This window comes from Adelges cooleyi, unplaced genomic scaffold (genome assembly GCF_023614345.1).
Source record: "Adelges cooleyi isolate 19-005CV unplaced genomic scaffold, UGA_ACOO_1.1 ACOO_flye_CR_arks_rails_tigmint_CR_PRNA_30, whole genome shotgun sequence".
Classification (NCBI taxonomy): Eukaryota; Metazoa; Arthropoda; class Insecta; order Hemiptera; family Adelgidae; genus Adelges; species Adelges cooleyi.
This window is the reverse complement of record NW_026095971.1, coordinates 24,147,094-24,165,878: the sequence shown is the minus strand read 5'-3', so window position 1 is coordinate 24,165,878 and position 18,785 is coordinate 24,147,094. Positions and strand designations below refer to the sequence as shown.

Below are 18,785 nucleotides of genomic sequence, written 5' to 3'. Positions count from 1 at the left end.
TGAACCTACTGGCCACAGATTCGAATCAAATTGTCAATTTGAAAGTAATTTTATCTCGATCAGTTATAACTATTTCTGGTGACCTGTAACCTCCCCGTTCCCACTATGCCCCGAACCAACTGTACTGGCTTCATTGCGTATAGATTTAGCTGGTCAGTTAGATATTGTACCATAATATAACATAGTGTTGAAAACAATGTGAATAATTGCATAAAATGTATAATCTACTCTCAACATACTGCTCTGGCTACTAATTGTGTTTAAATAAAATATCGAAATAACCGAAAACTAGATGACAAAAAATAAATTTTCACCATTGTAAATGTCTTGTATATGAACTATCACCTTAACAGCAAATGTACATCGTTTGTACAATCAAACGACAAAGGTTTATAAAATTGTGTCACTCACAATATTTATCGTAAGTCAATAAAACCATAAAAGACACGACAAATGTACTTATTTTACTGTTAATCCGTTATTTTGACTTCAGCGCCAACAGTCGTTCTATTCCACACGTACTTCATTGAATTTCAACCAACTTAAAAATTATTATGCATTTTAAGACTGCTGTTATTCTCTGTGCCGTGTATTTCATTGTATCAGTATGGGTAAGATACTTATTTCTTTAAATTGAATATAGTTATATATTATATACTTATGCAAGGTGACATAATACAGCTTTGTATAATAAGTACTTAAGCGTTAAAACTTTATGACCTTACAGGCAACATATATATATACATTTTGGATAAAATATTTAATTTAACAAAAATTTTCAAAAAATCTTGACTGATCGATAACCGGTCTTAAACAATTACTATTTAAGTGTTTAAAATTTAGGACGGTACGAAGGATGGATTGGATTGTTAGTTTTATCTGTGAGAGTTATTCAATCAGAGCAAAATAATCTTATTTTAATAAGTTAATTAAATGTATACGTTCCCGTTTAAGTGACAAAAGTTGTTCCGCTTTGGATAATATAATAAAAGCTAAATTTTTTATTGTTTCATATTATTGTAAATATAAAAATGTTTTAAAAATATACCCGGATGGCCCATAAAGATTTGACAAATGAAATAACTTTTGTTCTAGAGACTATTTTTGAGATTTTTTTTTTTATAATTTTTACTCATTTGCGCTATAAGCACCGTGGTCTTAAATGCACTTGCAAAATTTGTATTTTTATTCATCCATTATATTCATTTGAAAGTGAGGATGACTGGTGACGGGAGATGGAGTGCGGTAGGTAGATAAAAATTAATCTACGTGGTTTACTCTACTGCACTCCCCCTCTCATCACCAGTCATCCTCACTTTCAAATGAATATAACATTTGAAGGGATCAATAAAAATACAAATTTTTTCACCAATTCTTTTTAAAAAAATATTTTAAATAAAATGGCTATGTTGAAAAAAAATAAAAAAAACTATTAAATAAAGTAAAACAGGTAAGTGCAATAAAAACCACGGTGCTTATAGCGCACATTAATATAAATTATTTTAAAAATAAAAATCTCAAAAATATTCACTAGAACAAAAGTTATTTCATTTGTCAAATCTTTGTGGGCCAATCTGTATAATATATAGATTATTGTAATATAATATTTCCCAGAAAATGAGTGACTTACGGTATAGGGATCATTCGGTACTCAGTTTTGAGCTGTAAGTCATTACACCTTATTTCAGAGCACGGGACTAAATATGGACCAAATACAAAAATGTATTGATATGTATGATTATCCCAATCCTGACACTCGGAGAATCCCAAAAGTTATGAAAGACGATTTTGGAGTTAAAACACCAGAAAGATATTATAAACGCCACCCAAGTAACATATTATTTAAATAGCAATTTATTAGTTACATCTATTGACAATTAACGTTGTGTTATTGCTTTAATATACCAATAGATAATATTCATAATTTGTATTAGTTTTACTTAACCAATCAAGTTCTTATTACTAACATTATATTAAATTGTAATGTACTTTGTAAGTTAGAAATTAAACATATTTAGTACTCAATTAAGTAACTACTGAATCGGTCTAAATAACTACATTTGTGAAGTATAAATCATTGAATTGAATGTATATAACTTAAACTTGTCTAGCTTTGTTGAATCCTGTTATGTATAATTTTCAAAACTGATTGCATACTATTTATTTTATATAGAATACGATTATTTAACTTTTAAGAGCGCATTTTTGGCGTTAGCGTATGAAGATAAAACATCAGACAGCATCGGGGTATTTGATTTAAAATAACTAGTTTTTATTACTAATTTAACCTAAAACATATGAAATATTAACAAATATCAAAATATTGTAAGAAAATGATTGCAAAATATTCGTGTATGTTTAACATTGTACTTAGGTTCCAATGCTGACGACTTTTGAAGTAGAGTATTACCTCAATAAGTTCATTAAACACCTTGAACGTTATGGGCAATTTAGATACCTTATAAATGAACAACTATCACCTTTATTTGGAGAATTACACCTTACAGAAGATGAAAAGGCAAAGGTTGAAAGTTCATCGTGAAAAAGAAAAGGTTACGTTAGATTTAGGGTGAGGAAGCGGTTTACTTCAAGTTCACAGTCTTAATTTTATTTGTTTAGGTATAATTCACTCAGCGGCATTCTTGTCAATCATGTTAGAAATTCTACCAGAAGTAAGTAAATATTTGTGCAAGAAAAAATAGCTTATCTTGAGGCATTAAATATTAATTGTATATAAATTGGTTTACCCAAATAGGACTTTTAAATTGAGGATTTTGAAAAAAAAAAACAAGATTCTACTATTTGTAATTTTTCAAAATTGGCCATATAATTTTTGTTGATAAAAAAATGTTTCAAAAGCAAAGTTTAAAGATTTATTACAAATCAATGGTTATGAAATCGTTATAAATTATAAAAATGCTTAAAATGTAAAAATACTTCGACATTTGTGTACAGTTAGCTTATATTTATCATTTTTGGTTTTATTATAGGGTAATGGTCTAAATGAAGCACAAATAGAAGGGTTCATTGAATTGTTTGCATATCAAGATCTATTTCTTGATACCCGTTTCATTAATCGTTTAAAAATTAACAACATCTTGAACACATTTCAAATTATGGCTATTCAGCCGCTTGAAGAGTCTAACCGTAAGACAAAAAAATAAATATTTTCACGTATCTAAATAGGTACATTCTAATTTTTATATTTAATATATTATTGAAACTTGAACAGGACACTTTGGTAAAGTGTTGATGGAATTGATGATCGTTACGGCAGAACGTTCTAGAACAGTTAACGAAATCGTAATATAGTTTATTTTTGTTTCAATTTAAAATTCCATTGCGGTTACTTACCTATTAATTCATTTTTCGTTACGATGTACTTGATTTTACTTTGACGATTTTTCAGAATGAGATAGTGTTAAGTACAAAAAAGGTCAGATCACTGTTATCTGAATACACAGAACGTGACCGGAACCAAGACAGTAAACTCTCCAATAGCGAAGCGAACCAGTTTATGAATGAATTTACCGCTGAAAATCCGCAAGTTCTACCATTTAATTTTAATTGTAATTTGACAAGTTTATACATTAACGAGTTAACTCTGATTCTTGGCGTAAAAATTTGCTATTTTGCTTTTCAGATAATGAAATAAACGCTGCGAAATTCTTATTCTTCCACATACGTGCAAAAAAAGTTAAAAATAATATTTGAAATATTAAAATTTTGTTAATTAATTATAATATTTAAAATATTAAAAATTTATTTATTAATTATAACATTTAAACTATTGCACTTTAATGTCTTTAATACTCAAAAATATTTTTGTTTTTTTTTTTATCTCGGGATATGTTATATAAATAATAGTTAATATATTTATTAATCGATTCAGTATATATATTGTTTTTAAGTAAATAAATAACCTATTATAATTCGTATAACACTATTTTTTCCGTAGTCAAAATTGTAAAAAAAAAATGCAAAATTAGTTTTTTCATATAATGTCAAAATTACATTTTAAAATTAATATTACTGGAGCTATTTAGCTATTTTAATATTTGAAAAAATATTGTTTAAGGAAATTCTTAAAAAGAACACTTAACTTACAATTGTTCAGTGAAAGTTACATTTCGATATCTTAATTAGTCATTGTGTAACGCGGTCGTATTTTAGGTGTTTTTACGACAAATTTATAAGATATAGCCTAAGTCCAAACAATTTTTTAAAAAAGTGTTTTCTGTATTTTTTTCGTTTTTATGGAATTATTTGTAAAGAATATATAGGTTTTATGTATTCCGACTACTATAAAAATAATACCTGGTACTTAAACATATTATTTTATTTTCTGCATTGTAATTAAATGATATATATATATATATATATATGTATGTATAAAGTGTTATCCAATACAGTGATTGTACAGCGAATGGCATCTGTATTATAAAATACTAGCAGAAAATCCGTTAATATTTAAATACTTTTTTCGGTTTTGATAAACGGATAATAGTTTGCCGATAACCACGGTGTGTGCTTTTTTAGGCTATGACATTGTATAAAAATACTGTGTGCTAATATGGGCTACATAATTTCAGGTAATAAAAATAAAACTCTGCTCCTATTATGACTGCACTGTATAGAATATGTTTTAATCTTTCATTGGAATATTCCATGGTACTATAGGTATGTGTAGAAACCATCATTTTAAAATGGCAGCGTTGAACCTCAAGGACCCGATAAGTTGATGTACATCTTAGATGTTTAAGTTACAAGTATACATCTAATGTAGTGTTTGAGTATCGTCTAAATTATTCAAATTTTAACTAAGTATTTACAAAACCAATGTTTGGCTATCTAACAAAATAGCGACGAGTGGAGATAAACTATAAGTTAATAGATACTTGTGTTAACAACTTGTATCGTATTGTACCCATAACATTAGATTTTAGGTAAAATTACTAAATAAATAAAGACACTTAAAATTTTTTATTCTTGTCGTTTTCCAAATATTTTAATATTATGTAAATAAGAAAAATGTTATTTTAATCCTATCGGTAATGATGTTATACAACCTTCAGTAAAAAATAATCTTAGTTGTTAGTTGAAATACACCCTTACTTAAATGTATGTGTAATTGAGTTTCATTTATTTATTCAACATTTATCTGTAGCCTAGAGGCTAGCCCTACCTATGACCATGGAGTAACTGAGTATGCAGCCATCAATGGGACAGTACTTTTTGAAATGTTTTTTTTCCATTTGATATCAATTATATAATTTCAAAAAAAAAATTGTTCTTAAGTAAGTTGTATTACATAAAAAATCGAAACAAATATATTTGTATAATGCTTATAATTACTTATTTCATACATATGATACAAATAATTTCCTAAGAATATTGTCCTCCCCTTTCATCACCTCCTCACTCTTCTGTCTCTGCTTCTGCTCCTGTCCCTGTCAAGCCCATATCTTGGAGCTACAAATTGTTCTTTGACAGTTTCAACTTGCTCGCCAGAATAGTTAATCTCTGTTTGGCGACACTTGCAAATGCATGGTTTTTCGCTTGACACTTGCTGAATGATCAAAAAGATCACAACAGGTACTACAAAAATCTATAAAAGATATATAAAAAATTGAATAAACTAAAATATTAATTATATATATTTAAATATAAACCGTATATTTTACAACAAATATTCACATTAACGCGAATACGTTTTTTGACGACTGCATTTTCAGTCATAAATAAAACTAAATGTATATAATAATATAAATATTAATATGTATTTTGACATAATTGGAAACATTACGTACCCCTATTTTATGTTTTAATTTTTTTTTAACTTTTCATGAATAAGTTCATAATAGTTAAAAATGATAAATATTTTTTAATACATTATATGACATTTATATACTTTTAGTTAAAATAAACGCACATTACTCCATATATTATATACAGGATTAGTCTTTAACATTTCGGTATAATAAAAATATTTACTTGACAATACAACTAAGCAATTTATTTGTACAATAAATATTGTAGGCTAATATATTTTTCTATATGGACATACTGAATTCAAGATAGATTAGATAATTTCGTAGATCAATATTAATAAAATATTTTTTAAACGTTTGTGTTAACAAAAATAAAAAGATTATTATGATTTATAATTTATATTATAAAAAAAAAAATTAAATATAAGTAAATTTTTATTTTTATTTGAACAATGCTCCAAATTTATAAACAACAACAATATTTTGTATATACCTAATTTTTAACTGAAATTATTTTTTATTTAAACAATAAAATAAAAATTAATTTAAATTAAAACATTTTTTTTTAATTTATGATTATATACTAAAATCCAACAAGACAGAGAATTTATAAATTATTTATGTATCTAATTAACATTTTTAAATGTTGGTTATTATAAGTTATAATTTTTAAATGGATTGGTAATAATTAATTTTACTTTAAAAATTGTACATATTATCTAATGGTTACCTAAAATGGTTTTTACAAATTGAGATCACATTATATAAAAACCCAAAATTAATATCTTATTAAACCCTATGAAATAATAAGTGGTTCGCGATAAAATTATTACACTATATCCAATTTTAACAGGCAAATCAACATCATAAAAATATTTTTTCCGTTTTCATTAGGTGTCCAAAGAAAACTAATATTACATCTTGGCATATTATTTTTTTTCCTAAATAATTAGAAATATTCTTTTTGATAATACTTTATCTAGAACTTAGAAGTCCAATTAAATTGAAAATTAAAAAAATGTAATTGAAAAAAATCTTTTAAATCGCTTTCATGTAAAAATTAAAAACATAATTTTTTTATAAATGATTTCCATAGATTTTTTAGAACTGAAAATTACGTTTACATAAAACAAAAATATACTTACTGATTTAAAAAATGCCATTGAGATTGGTAATTTAATATTAGTTATTAGTATTATAATAAAAACATCTTGATGCAGGAATAACAACAGACTGTTGTTTTTGTATTGGCCGGAACAGCTACTATAAAAGTATAACAGTTATCTAGTCCCGCGTTGCTGTAATGTCTTGTAAATATTGTTTAAACACTCTCTTTCTTTGTAGCACCCTCCTCTCCTTTTTCTAATGATTAAAACAAGATATTATTATTTAGGCTATTGTTCATATACTCTCGTTTACTTCATTATTACTGCGATACTATTATGAATAACTGTTATATGATGAGTATACAACGATGATAAACGCTATCGCCGTTGACCGATAAATTAACTGTCTTAGACTTATTAGGTAGAAAACATAATAGTGCAACGATAATAATTAAATTCATTATTACAAAAACAACAAATACCATTAACGATGTACATAGTTAAGGACATCTCGGTTTTCATTGGGTCAAATATACAAATACTTATTGTTTGATAAGGCGAAACGACTGTCGACTTCTGAGCTAAAATAATTAAAAAGCCAGTACAATGGAATCAGGACATAGTGGGGACGGAGCTACATGGCAACATAAATTATCACAAAAGACGTTTTTAAAAAAATGCTTCGATGAGAATGTGTGGATAGTATGGTTCAAGCCAATATAATCTAGACCAAACACAATACAACCAGTACAGTAAGTAAGTATTACACCAAAATTAGTAGGTAAAGGAGGTCTAGTGTTTACAGATAAAAATACAAATATCGATAAAAGCATTGTACCTAATTTTTACTATTAAACACTATTAGGGTTGATCGGCTGCCTATAAAATGTCAACTTTAATCGTATCCACCCTTAAACTAATTAATCACATAATTGTCATTAGGTACAATGCACAATGGGTGAAGAAAAAAAAAATTTGAATTTCTTATTAAACCCTATGAGATATTGAGTGATTCACGATAAGTGGATCACCCTGTCAATATAATAATAAAATAATACGTTTAAATAAGTCGTTTTTAAGAACGATATCGTTCTTAAAATATTTGAGTTGCCAAAAGTACAATTATTTGTGTAATATAAGATAACATGCGCAATAAAAAATATTCTAAAACAACAATACTAGTATGGAAAATAATTTTATATCTATTTTATACGAATTAGTCTAATATATTACCATCAGTAATTAATATTGAATACAATTATACAAGTATAATTGCAGTGTTGCGTAGTAGAAAAATTATATTATAAAATGCTAGATTATGATAGCTATCCTATGCAAAAATAAATAGTTATAATATTAATAATCAAATTATACATAAGCTTCGGCTTATTACAATAGGCATTATTAATGACAACAGTGTGGAGACTTTCATAAAAATGATGAAAAAGTAGACACTATTTGGGTATTTAACAAATTAGAGATTGAAATACGATCAATAAGTAAATACTCTTCCCCCCTTTTTTAGGAGGAGGGGGTGAGTTTCCTTAATAAAAAAAAAGTTTCACTACAATCTCTTGGGAAAAACTTAACGATCTTCAGTCTCATGTTAGATTTACCTGCAGTTTAATTTACAAATCACATGTCTTCGATAAAATGAAATAAAGGAGAAGTTTACAATTTTCTCGATGAATTAGTTTAAAAGTAATTGGTCTATTTATAAAATACAAATTAAAGGGCACCATCATTTTAAATGGAAACATGTATAATGGTTTCAGTGGTTTTTCGGTTTTGAAGGGAAAGGGATGAACTCGATAAAAAAAAATTGGGTTTCCAGCTCCACATGAAAGCTAAAAAAAAACAAAAATCGCAATTAGTAAAATTACAACACAGGTAACAATATACAATTCCATAAGAACCTATTGTATATTTTGTAATCGAGCTTTTAGTATTTTTTAGGGTTTTCCTTATTAAGCCGTTGGCTATAATTGCCACAATCTAAGCTTATTTAACCTCTTAGAGTAATGTACAATTTATAAATGAGGTCCAGGGAAAATCACATTTTTCTCGACATCAAATTAAAATTACCTTTTTTGAAATTAAAAAATTTTTCTAAAAATTGTATAATCGTTTTACACGCACGAAATTTAAATTAAATTGATTAAAAACGAATTAGTTTTGTTCGAAAATTACTATGCATTTAGCTATAAATTCAATTTACAAATAATACATATTTATTATTCTGGAAAAAAAAAAAGTTTTAAATTTGTTTTAATATATATATATATGCGCTTAGAGTTAAGCACTAGAGTTTAAACAATGATAAAAAACGCCGAATCAAAATCGCATCTACTCAAAATACAATTTCTTTAGTAGTTTTAGAGCAATTTTTACATAACATTATCTTTGTTGTAATTTCCTAATCGTCTTGTCTAGTCTAGTGTATTTGAGCTACTCATTAAATGTAATGTTCTGGGAAATTCCTTACGGATAGACATAATAAAACACACACAAACGGGCGTAGGTTAGGGAACATTTCTTATACATTACGGGGCATTGTATAGATAATTATTTCACTTTATGTAAATAGCTTTTTTTCTCCTTTATTTTACATACACGATCAATACAAATTTAGTACAATAAGTATATATGATCACACAAGTAAATTATATACATTGAAAGCATGAAAAGAGAAGCCGTACACTGACGGCACTCTTATTAACTTCGTTTTTAATTAATTGTTAGTGAGAAGGTCTCTGCGCCACTTCATTTTAAGTCTTTTTGTTGGGTTGTTGACCATTGAGGGTAATGTGAGATTATTTACAAGGGGGTTTAGGTGATTTTGAAGAGAATTGTGGCAACATCTGTAGTAGTCTTTGGCAACTTGTGTTATTGTTTTTATTTGTAAATCACAGTGTAGAGTATGGTTTGATATATAAGGTGGTGAATTAGTGATGAGACAGAGTATTTTATTTTGTGAGACTTGTATTTTGTTAAGGTTCGAATTCTTAGCTGATCCCCAGATTTGGAATCCATATGTCCATAGCGGCTTAAGTAAGAGTTTATAAATGGTTAGTTTTGTGTGAAGGGGCAACTTCGATTTAGAATGAAGAAATCTTCTCAGAATGTTAAGACGTAAGTTTAGTTTAATTTTAGTGGAGTGTATGTGATGTGCCCAGTTTAGTTTTTTATCAAAGTGTACCCCAAGGTATTTGATAGTATTTGATGAGGGTATTTGGACATTGTTTAGAGCAACGTGAGGGCAGATATCTTGTTTGAGAGTGAATGTAATATGGCAGGATTTAGTTTCATTAATTTTTATTTTCCAATCATTGTACCAGGTTTGAAGACTATTGAGGTGAGATTGCAAGTAATGAGAATCAATTTAGGGGTCATTATGAACAGAAAGGATTGCTTTATCGTCGGCAAATTCTGCTACAGCTGTGTTTAGATGAGTAGGTTGATCGGATGTAAATATTTTGTAGAGAAGAGGATCAGAAATAGCACCTTGATGTACCCCTGCTTTTATTTTTAGATATGGTTGGAAGAGTTGTGCGGTAACGTACTGTAAATTGTCGTTCATCAAGATAAGATTGAAAGAGTAATTAGTAGTAGTATAGAGGTAGAATTTGTTTTAGTTTAAAAGAAGACCATCGTGCCATACTCAGTCAAAAGCTTGTGCAACGTCCAAAAAAACAGCAGTGCAATATTGTTTATTTTCAAGTGATGAGGCGACTGTATCTGTTAAACGATTTATTTGTTGGATTGTAGAATGTCTGCTACGAAAACCAAACTGCGTGTTTGGAATAATGTTTATCTTAGCTATGATCGGTTTAATTATTTTTAGGAGTATTTTTTCAAATACTTTAGAAAAGAAAGGCATAAGACTGATAGGTCTATAGGATGAGGGGTGCTCCGGTGGCTTACCAGGTTTGAGTACAACTATTATTACAGAGAGTTTCCACTGCAGCGGAAAGTATGAGAGGCGAAGTATGGAATTAATTATATATGTGAGAACATTAACTGTTTTTTTGGGGGAGATGCTTAGCGATCTCGTATGTGATATAATAGTATATTACTAGAGATAGTAATAGAGATTATAACAGTTTTATAGTGAGAACGAGTTGTTTTCAACTAAAAACATCCTTAAACCCATATTAACGCATCAAATAGGCATGGGTCATTCCATGCCAATTTATCTGATGTGCGTGCTAGTTGATTTTCTAAATACCTGAAACTTATATATCCTATGCAGATAGTTCCATAACATCGAAAAAAATAATATCAAAAATTGTTTTGGACTTTGCGATGCGGCCACGTTACTTAATGACTAATTATGATATCGAAATGTAACTTTCACTGAACAATTGTAATTTAAGTGTTATTTTTCAAAATATTCCTAAACAATATTTTATTCAAATTTTAAAGTAGCTAACTAGCTCCAGTAATATTAATTTTAAAATGTATTTTTACTAGTGCCAGAAAAACTCAGATAAAAGGGCGCCGTCTTAAGCCTAGTCTTAAGGCAACATTCATTAGTCACCACATATTTCGCTTTTTATCGAAATATAGAAACAAATGGGAAGCAACACAGTAATGTTTGTCTATATTGTCTTAGTGTGTCCCAGGCTTTAGATTACATGGCATGGAAAAAATTAATTTTGTATTTTTTTTTTCAAATATTGACTGCGGAAAAAACAATGCTACACAAATTATAATAGGTTATTTTTGTAATTAAAAACAATTACATTTAAGTACTGAATCGATTAATAATTATATTACTTATTATTACATATTCCGTGAAGTGGAATTACATTCCACGTGTTTGAATATTATAAAATTAAAGTGCAATATTATAAACACTATAAATAATAAATAAATTTAAAGTATTTTAGGTATTATACTCAATTAACAAAATTTAAACATTCTTATATTTCAAATATTTATTTTTATGGTTCTTCAACTTTTTTCGCATGTATGTGGAACAATAAGAACTTCGCAACGTGTATTTCATTATCTAAAAAGCAAAAGTAACAAATGTTTAAGTGAGGCCCAACAGTCATAATTAACTTGTTAATGTACAAACTTGTGAAATTACAATTAAAATTGAATGTGGGAATTTGTGGATTTTTAGCGATAAATTCTCTCACAAACTTGCTTGCTTCGTTACCAAATAGTACACCGTCTCGGTTCCTGTCACGTTCTGTGAATTCATATAACAATGATCTGATCTCTTTTGTACTTAACACTATCTCATCCTGAAAATTGCCAAAGAAAGATTAAATACAGCGTAATGAATTAATAAATTATAGGAGAGTAATGCATGACAGCAAAGGAATTTTTAATTGATAAAAAGTTAATTATATATTACTTTTTTGTTATCTGTCCTAAAACGTTCTGCCGTAATGATAACCAACTCCATCAACACTTTAGCAAAGGGTCCTGTTTAAGTTTTAATTATATATTATATGCACAATTAGAATGTACCTGTTTAATGTGAATATATTTATATTTTTGTCTTACGGTTAGATTTAAATAACATTGACTCTTCAAGCGGCTCAATAGCCATATGAATCGTGTTCAAGATGTTTTGAATTTTCAAAGGCTCGATGCAACGGGTAACAGTATCTTGATATCTATACAATTCAATGAACTTCTCGATTTGTGCTTCGTTTAGACCATTGCCCTATAATAAAACCAAAAATGACAAAATATGAGCTAATTGTACACAAATGTCGAAGTATTTTTACATTTTAAGCATTTGTTTAATTTTTAACGATTTCTTAACTAAAATGTTGTAATGAATCTTTAAATTTTGCTTTTGAAACTACTTTTTTGCATACATTTTTGTATTCAGTAAAATTTATATGGCCAATTTTCAAAATTTACAAATAGTAGGATTATGTTTTTTTTGTTGAAAATTCTTATTTTAAAAGTCCTATTCGAGTATTCCAATTTATATACAGTTTCTATTTAATGTCTCATGAGAATCTATTTTTCCTTGCACAAATATTTACTTACTTCCGGTAGAATTTCTAACATGATTGACAAGAATACCGCTGCGTCTATACCTAAAATAAATAAATAAAGATTGTTTACTTGAAGTAAACCTTGACCTGAATTTGATATTACCATTTTTATCTTTAGTTAAATCTTCGGCCTTTGCCTTTTCTTCGTCTGTAAGATGTAACTCTTCGAATAAAACTGATAGCTGTTGTCCTTTTAAAAGATATCTAGGCTGTCCATAACGTTCAAGATGTTCAATGAACTTATTGAGGTAACACTCTACTTCAATAGACGTCAGCATTGGAACCTATGTACAATATTAAACATACACGAATATTTTTCAATAATATTTTTATAATATTTTGATATTTGTTTTAGGTTAAATTAGTAATATAAATCTAGTTATTTTAAATCAAATACCCCGAAGCTATCAGATAGGCGCTCATCCTTATATCTCGCTGCTATCTTATCTTCATACGCTAACGCCAAAAATGCATTCTTAAAAGTTAAATAATGGAACCCATCTATATAAATAAAATAGTATGCAATTGGTTTAATAGTATATAATTAGCCAAGCATAAACCTATTTAAGCAATAACGCAACGTTAATTGTCAATAGATGTAATGAATAATATAGCTGTTTAAATAATAATATGTTACTTGGGTCGCGTTTAAAAATTCTTCCTGGATTTTTAATACCCAAAACGTGTTCCATAACGATTGGGATTTCCTTAATATAGGTATAAGGATTGCGGTTTTCATACATATGAATACATATTTGTATTTGATCCCTATTCAGTCCAGTGCTCTGAAATACATTAGATTTTTTTAATTTTTACATAATTGACGCCAAACGGCTTTTATGCATAATTTGTGGCTCTAAGCTCAACAGGAGTGTAATAAAAACATGATCAACACATATGGTCTACGTACTATGATGATTATTGAAATTGCCTATCATTCTGTCCAGGGGCGCATTTCTCATAAAATTCGTTCCACTTAGTATAATGACTTAGAGCTTAACACTTAGTTTCGGGTGATTTTGTTACCCTAAGACACTCATTTGCTCGGAAAATTATTGCAATTTTATAGTTTTACTTTTTGAAAAAAACGTTTACTTAAAATATTATTAAATTATCAAATATTTGGTTTTTTAAATATTTTCCAAAGCGGATCAACTTTTGTAACAAGTGGTATTTATATGTTACATTTAATCAAAACTAAGAATATTATATTGTTTAAGTATATATTATAATTCTTTCAGGAAATATCATTTTCGAGGAATATGTATCTTACCCATACTGATGTAATGGAGTACACGGTGCAGAGAATAACAGCACTCTTAAAATGCATAATAGTTTTTATGATAACTGAAATTCAATGGAGTACGAATAAAACGACTATTGACGCTGAAGTTGAAATAACGTTTTAACAGTAAAATAAGATAATTTCTCGTTTCTTTTATTGTTTTATGCACTTTGTGAGTGACAACATTTAGTAAACGTTTTTTGCTATTTGATTGCGCACGCGAAATACATTCAAATACATTCGCTGCTAAGGTGAACGTTAACAATTATTTGCTAGACATAAACAAAGGTATATTATATATTTTTTTTTCTTCTGGTGTTCGATTATAGTGGTATTTCTTATAAGCACAATAAATAGTAGCTAGAGCAGTGTTTTGAAACTAGACATTACATTTTATGACATACAGGGTGTTCAAAAAGTTCAAAAACGCATGCGTGGTATCAACTTTTAAAATTTAAATAGGAACCCCTAACTTTTTTTTAAATATTCTGTAGCAATTAATATTTGAAATACAAAAATGTTAAAAACACTTTTTAATAGCATACGGTTAAAAAGTTATTGCTTTTTAAAGTTCATGTTAGTGCTCTATGCAAAAGCATCTTTTAAGTATAATATACAAGTCAGATAATTTGATGTTTGACATTGGCCGTCGTAATGGTTTATTTGCTAAATAATTAGTGGTGGCACGTGGGACGTAAAAATGAGCAGTAGTCCGAGATGAACGCTGAGGCACTTTGAAACAGAGTAGTGAGACAAGTGCAGACGATTCAATTTTACCATCAATAAACCTAATAAAAAGAGTGCGTCTCCGCTCGGCTAAGGATGGTAGGCCAAGTATATTAGCTACAGGGCCATAATCGTGTGGCGGACAAGGAATTTTAAGTAGGTAACGAGCAAAGCGCAAAAACTTACGCTGGTCTCTCTCTAATAACCGCCTCAAATCATCTGCTGTATGGGATCCCTTCTTCTTAAAAATCAATAAAAATTATAAAAAATGTACATAAAAATTACTTCCGATAAACGTCGACAACCATACCAGAACGAACAAAAGTATAATTTTTATTATATCTTTTCAAGCAAAGTTTTAGAGATTTAGGTCTGTAAAATTTGATCGAGGATAGATGTAAAAAGGAACTATAACAGATACATATATTTTTTAAAAACTTTGACCTACCTATGTCGTTTTTGAAATGACCGATTCAGTTACATAAATTTGATTTTATGTGTTATATTTTATGAACTTTTGGTAAAATGTTTGCCTAACTAAAATATAGTACTATGGTATACGGTATATAATGTATTCTTTTATTTTCATAATTCTTATTGTAGTAACAATTTTTTTTTTTTTTTTACGTAATCAGTTTGTAATTTATGAATTTAGATAAATTGAATTTGTATTTTTCATTGTGGGTTTATAGCTTCATGGACATTTAACCCCTCCAGAATCCTGTTCCTTCTATTTTACCAAATTCTGTGTTTATTTCCCCTTTGATCTTGAGTACACCGTTGCCCCATTCTATTAATAATGGCCTCTCCGTTGCATCAACTCCTGGGACTTCTTTGCCGTCAATCAAGAGTGTATGACCTCTAAAGGTTAGTTTTTTACCTTTTACCTCTTCGTTAATTTCTGAAACGTTATTAACAATTAAAATGTGATATAAAGGAATGATAATAATTCGAACCCGAGGTTCATGACTTACCACCTATAGTGCCATGGTTATCAAACTGGTGTCTTCTATTACAACTGTCTTCTTCTACTTCATAATCACCATCTTCTTCTTCATCATCATCTTCTTCTACTTCGTCATCATCTTCTTCTTCTTCTTCTTCTTCATCATCATCATCTTCTTCTTCTACTTGATCATCACCCTTATTTCTTATTAGACTATTATCGTTTTGTTGACCACTCGGTTTACCGCAACTGCTGTTACCATCATCCAAATTCCCTACTGGTTTACCGTCTGAAATATTAATAATATAATATTAAAAACGATGTAGCCATTATTCAATTATATAACAGTTAAATTTATTTTTTTTTTTAGCTTCTAAACGTTATATAATGGAAGTAATACTATAGTAATTAATTATTAGTTTGTTTTTGTTACAACATTACAATTTTTCCAATCAACCAGTTAAAATGTTAAATAGATTAGTTTCAATAAAAAGTTAACGACACATTGCACAAGGTTTTTTTAATGTCCATTTAAAAGTCAAACAACACGAAAATTTCACCACCAAATAACCCATTTGTTTTGCAAATTTATGTTACAAACCTTACCTAAAAGGTGCGTAACATGGACAAAAACAAAAATAAATGTAACCTTTCTTCATCAGTCAAGAAAAAATTCACTACAAATTTAAAATGTAAAATCTCGTCACGCTATATCTTTTTTAAAAATTACTAAATTTGTTTCAAACTGTTAGAGATTCTATTTTTAATAGTGCATCTGCTCTACAGTAAAATATTAAGAAAAAATCGTAGACATTTTACACTCAAAAGATGGACACCGTGGATCTGTGAAAAAAAAGAAACCTGTCAAAAATTTGAAAATTTAAAAGTAGGTTGAGCAAATGTTAAAATTGAAATACTCCAAACAATTTCCAAAAAAACCCATTATTGTAAAATCAAAACATTGCCAACAACTGATGTAAGACGGCTAGTGTTTGCATAAAGATTTTTCTGGTCTTAAGGTAGGATAATATGAGCAAATTGTAAATTAACCAACTAGTACAGTTGGAAAAATAACAACTTTATACTTTTATCTCCACGTCCCCACTATGCCCCGACCACATTAATTTTTTTTTTTATACCAAATCTTTCATTATATAGTTACCTAATGTTCGATCATCATGGCCACCATACCTGAAAAGTAAACGTTTAAATAAAAAACTAAAATGAATAAGGAAAAACTCTAGGTTTGATGAAATATTTCCAAATGTTTTAAACAATAAATAGAAAAAACACTTACGCCACGTATGCTGCCAGACTTAGCAAAATAATAATTTTAACGTTAATCATATTACCAGTTATAGTATACTGTTTAATTCGGCTGTAATAAAATGTTTTCTGTTTTCAGTACATACAGCACCAAAGTCAACGATTGTCTACCACTGACTGATACAAAGTTCGGGATACGGATGGTTTGAAGTTCTTTTGCACGAATAAAATATATATCAATACGAGTACTTGTTTTCAAGACAATATAACTGTCTATAATAATGCCCGAGTGTTTTACAAATAATTTATGTTGTTCATTGTAGTGTGAAACTATTATAATACAAAATATGTATTTGTTTAGGGCTTTATATTTTTTGAACGAATTTTTTGTGAGAAATCGTACATAAATGGTACTTCTAAGGAACAAAAAAAAATACTTCACTGCTGAATTAAATCAGAGATTTTGATGCATTGATAATAATTTATACGTTTAATAATTAACTGTTATTTATTTTTAAATATTAAAAATGTCTGTTATAAGAAATATTATATTGAGGGTGGGCTTTTTCTTAATACAGTAGCTTAATAGCTCACTATAGCACAAAATGGTTAGCCACTAACAGTTTAAATGCATTAGAGATGGCAAATTACTATTTGTTCGTGTATAATGGTGTATGGTAACAAATTTTTAATGTTTTTTTGTTGGCTTTATAAGGTTTTTTTGGGGGGTATTCTATAGAATATGAAATAGGATATGTTGTAATTTGACAAAGTGTAGTTTGAGAGAGAGAGAGTTGGCTAGAACATTGGCTACATTAAAAATCCCCCGTCATGTTGTTGGAATTCATTCTCAAACGTTTTTCTATTATAATTGGTCAGAAATTCGGCTAATAATCGATTCCGGTTTTTGTCAAATCACAAATACGAGTATATCTTATAAACCCTTTAACCATAGTAAGAGTTGAGTGTATATTTATATTTTAATTTTATTTAACAAAGTTTTGGGACTCGTGGTCAATAATAATACAATATTTTATGGCTAACTATTGTAGTATTCGTAAAAATAAGTAAAGACATTCGCTTGGCCTTGACGCCTTTAAGACTTTAGTACAACTTTTACAGTTTCGGAAAACGGTGGCTTTGTGTACGTTGACTAAGTAAAGAACTCATCGTACACTATATTTTTATTATTTGCAAAATATATTGTACGGAGCGCAAAGAAAATTGGAATTAAAACTACTTTTTTTTTATACACATAGAGTTGCTAAAAAAAAATGTTTATACATTTTGTTGAATGCCCACTGGTTTTTAAAATAATACACAAAATTATCATTTGTGGAATAAATGACTAATAACAGCTATTAAGCATTATAATACAAAATTAGAAATAAAATGTAACGTATTCGGTTAAAGAAAATAACACTGCTAGGTGTTTTAGCAAGGTAACATTTGGCATTATGCGAATACTTGAGTATACATAAGTATTTTGCTAGATTTTCTTACATTGGTTAGCCTAAGCACAAATGCCACTTTGTTTAGATATTTTTACCGATAAATTTTATTTTAGTTACAAGATGGAAAACTACAAAAAACTAGCTGTGGGTGGGTGATAGGGTGCAAAGTATTTTCAGGGCGGCCACATATTTCAAGGGTTGTCTA

The 18,785-nt window shown here is 28.4% G+C and overlaps 1 long non-coding RNA gene across 1 annotated transcript; it reads left to right on the top strand.

The window, feature by feature from the left end:
• Positions 1-537: 537 nt before the first annotated feature.
• LOC126838980 (uncharacterized) lies at positions 538-2,468 on the top strand. Its single transcript, XR_007685762.1, has 3 exons — positions 538-611; positions 1,689-1,830; positions 2,375-2,468. It is a non-coding gene; the product is annotated as an uncharacterized LOC126838980 (long non-coding RNA).
• The last annotated feature ends 16,317 nt before the right edge of the window (positions 2,469-18,785 follow it).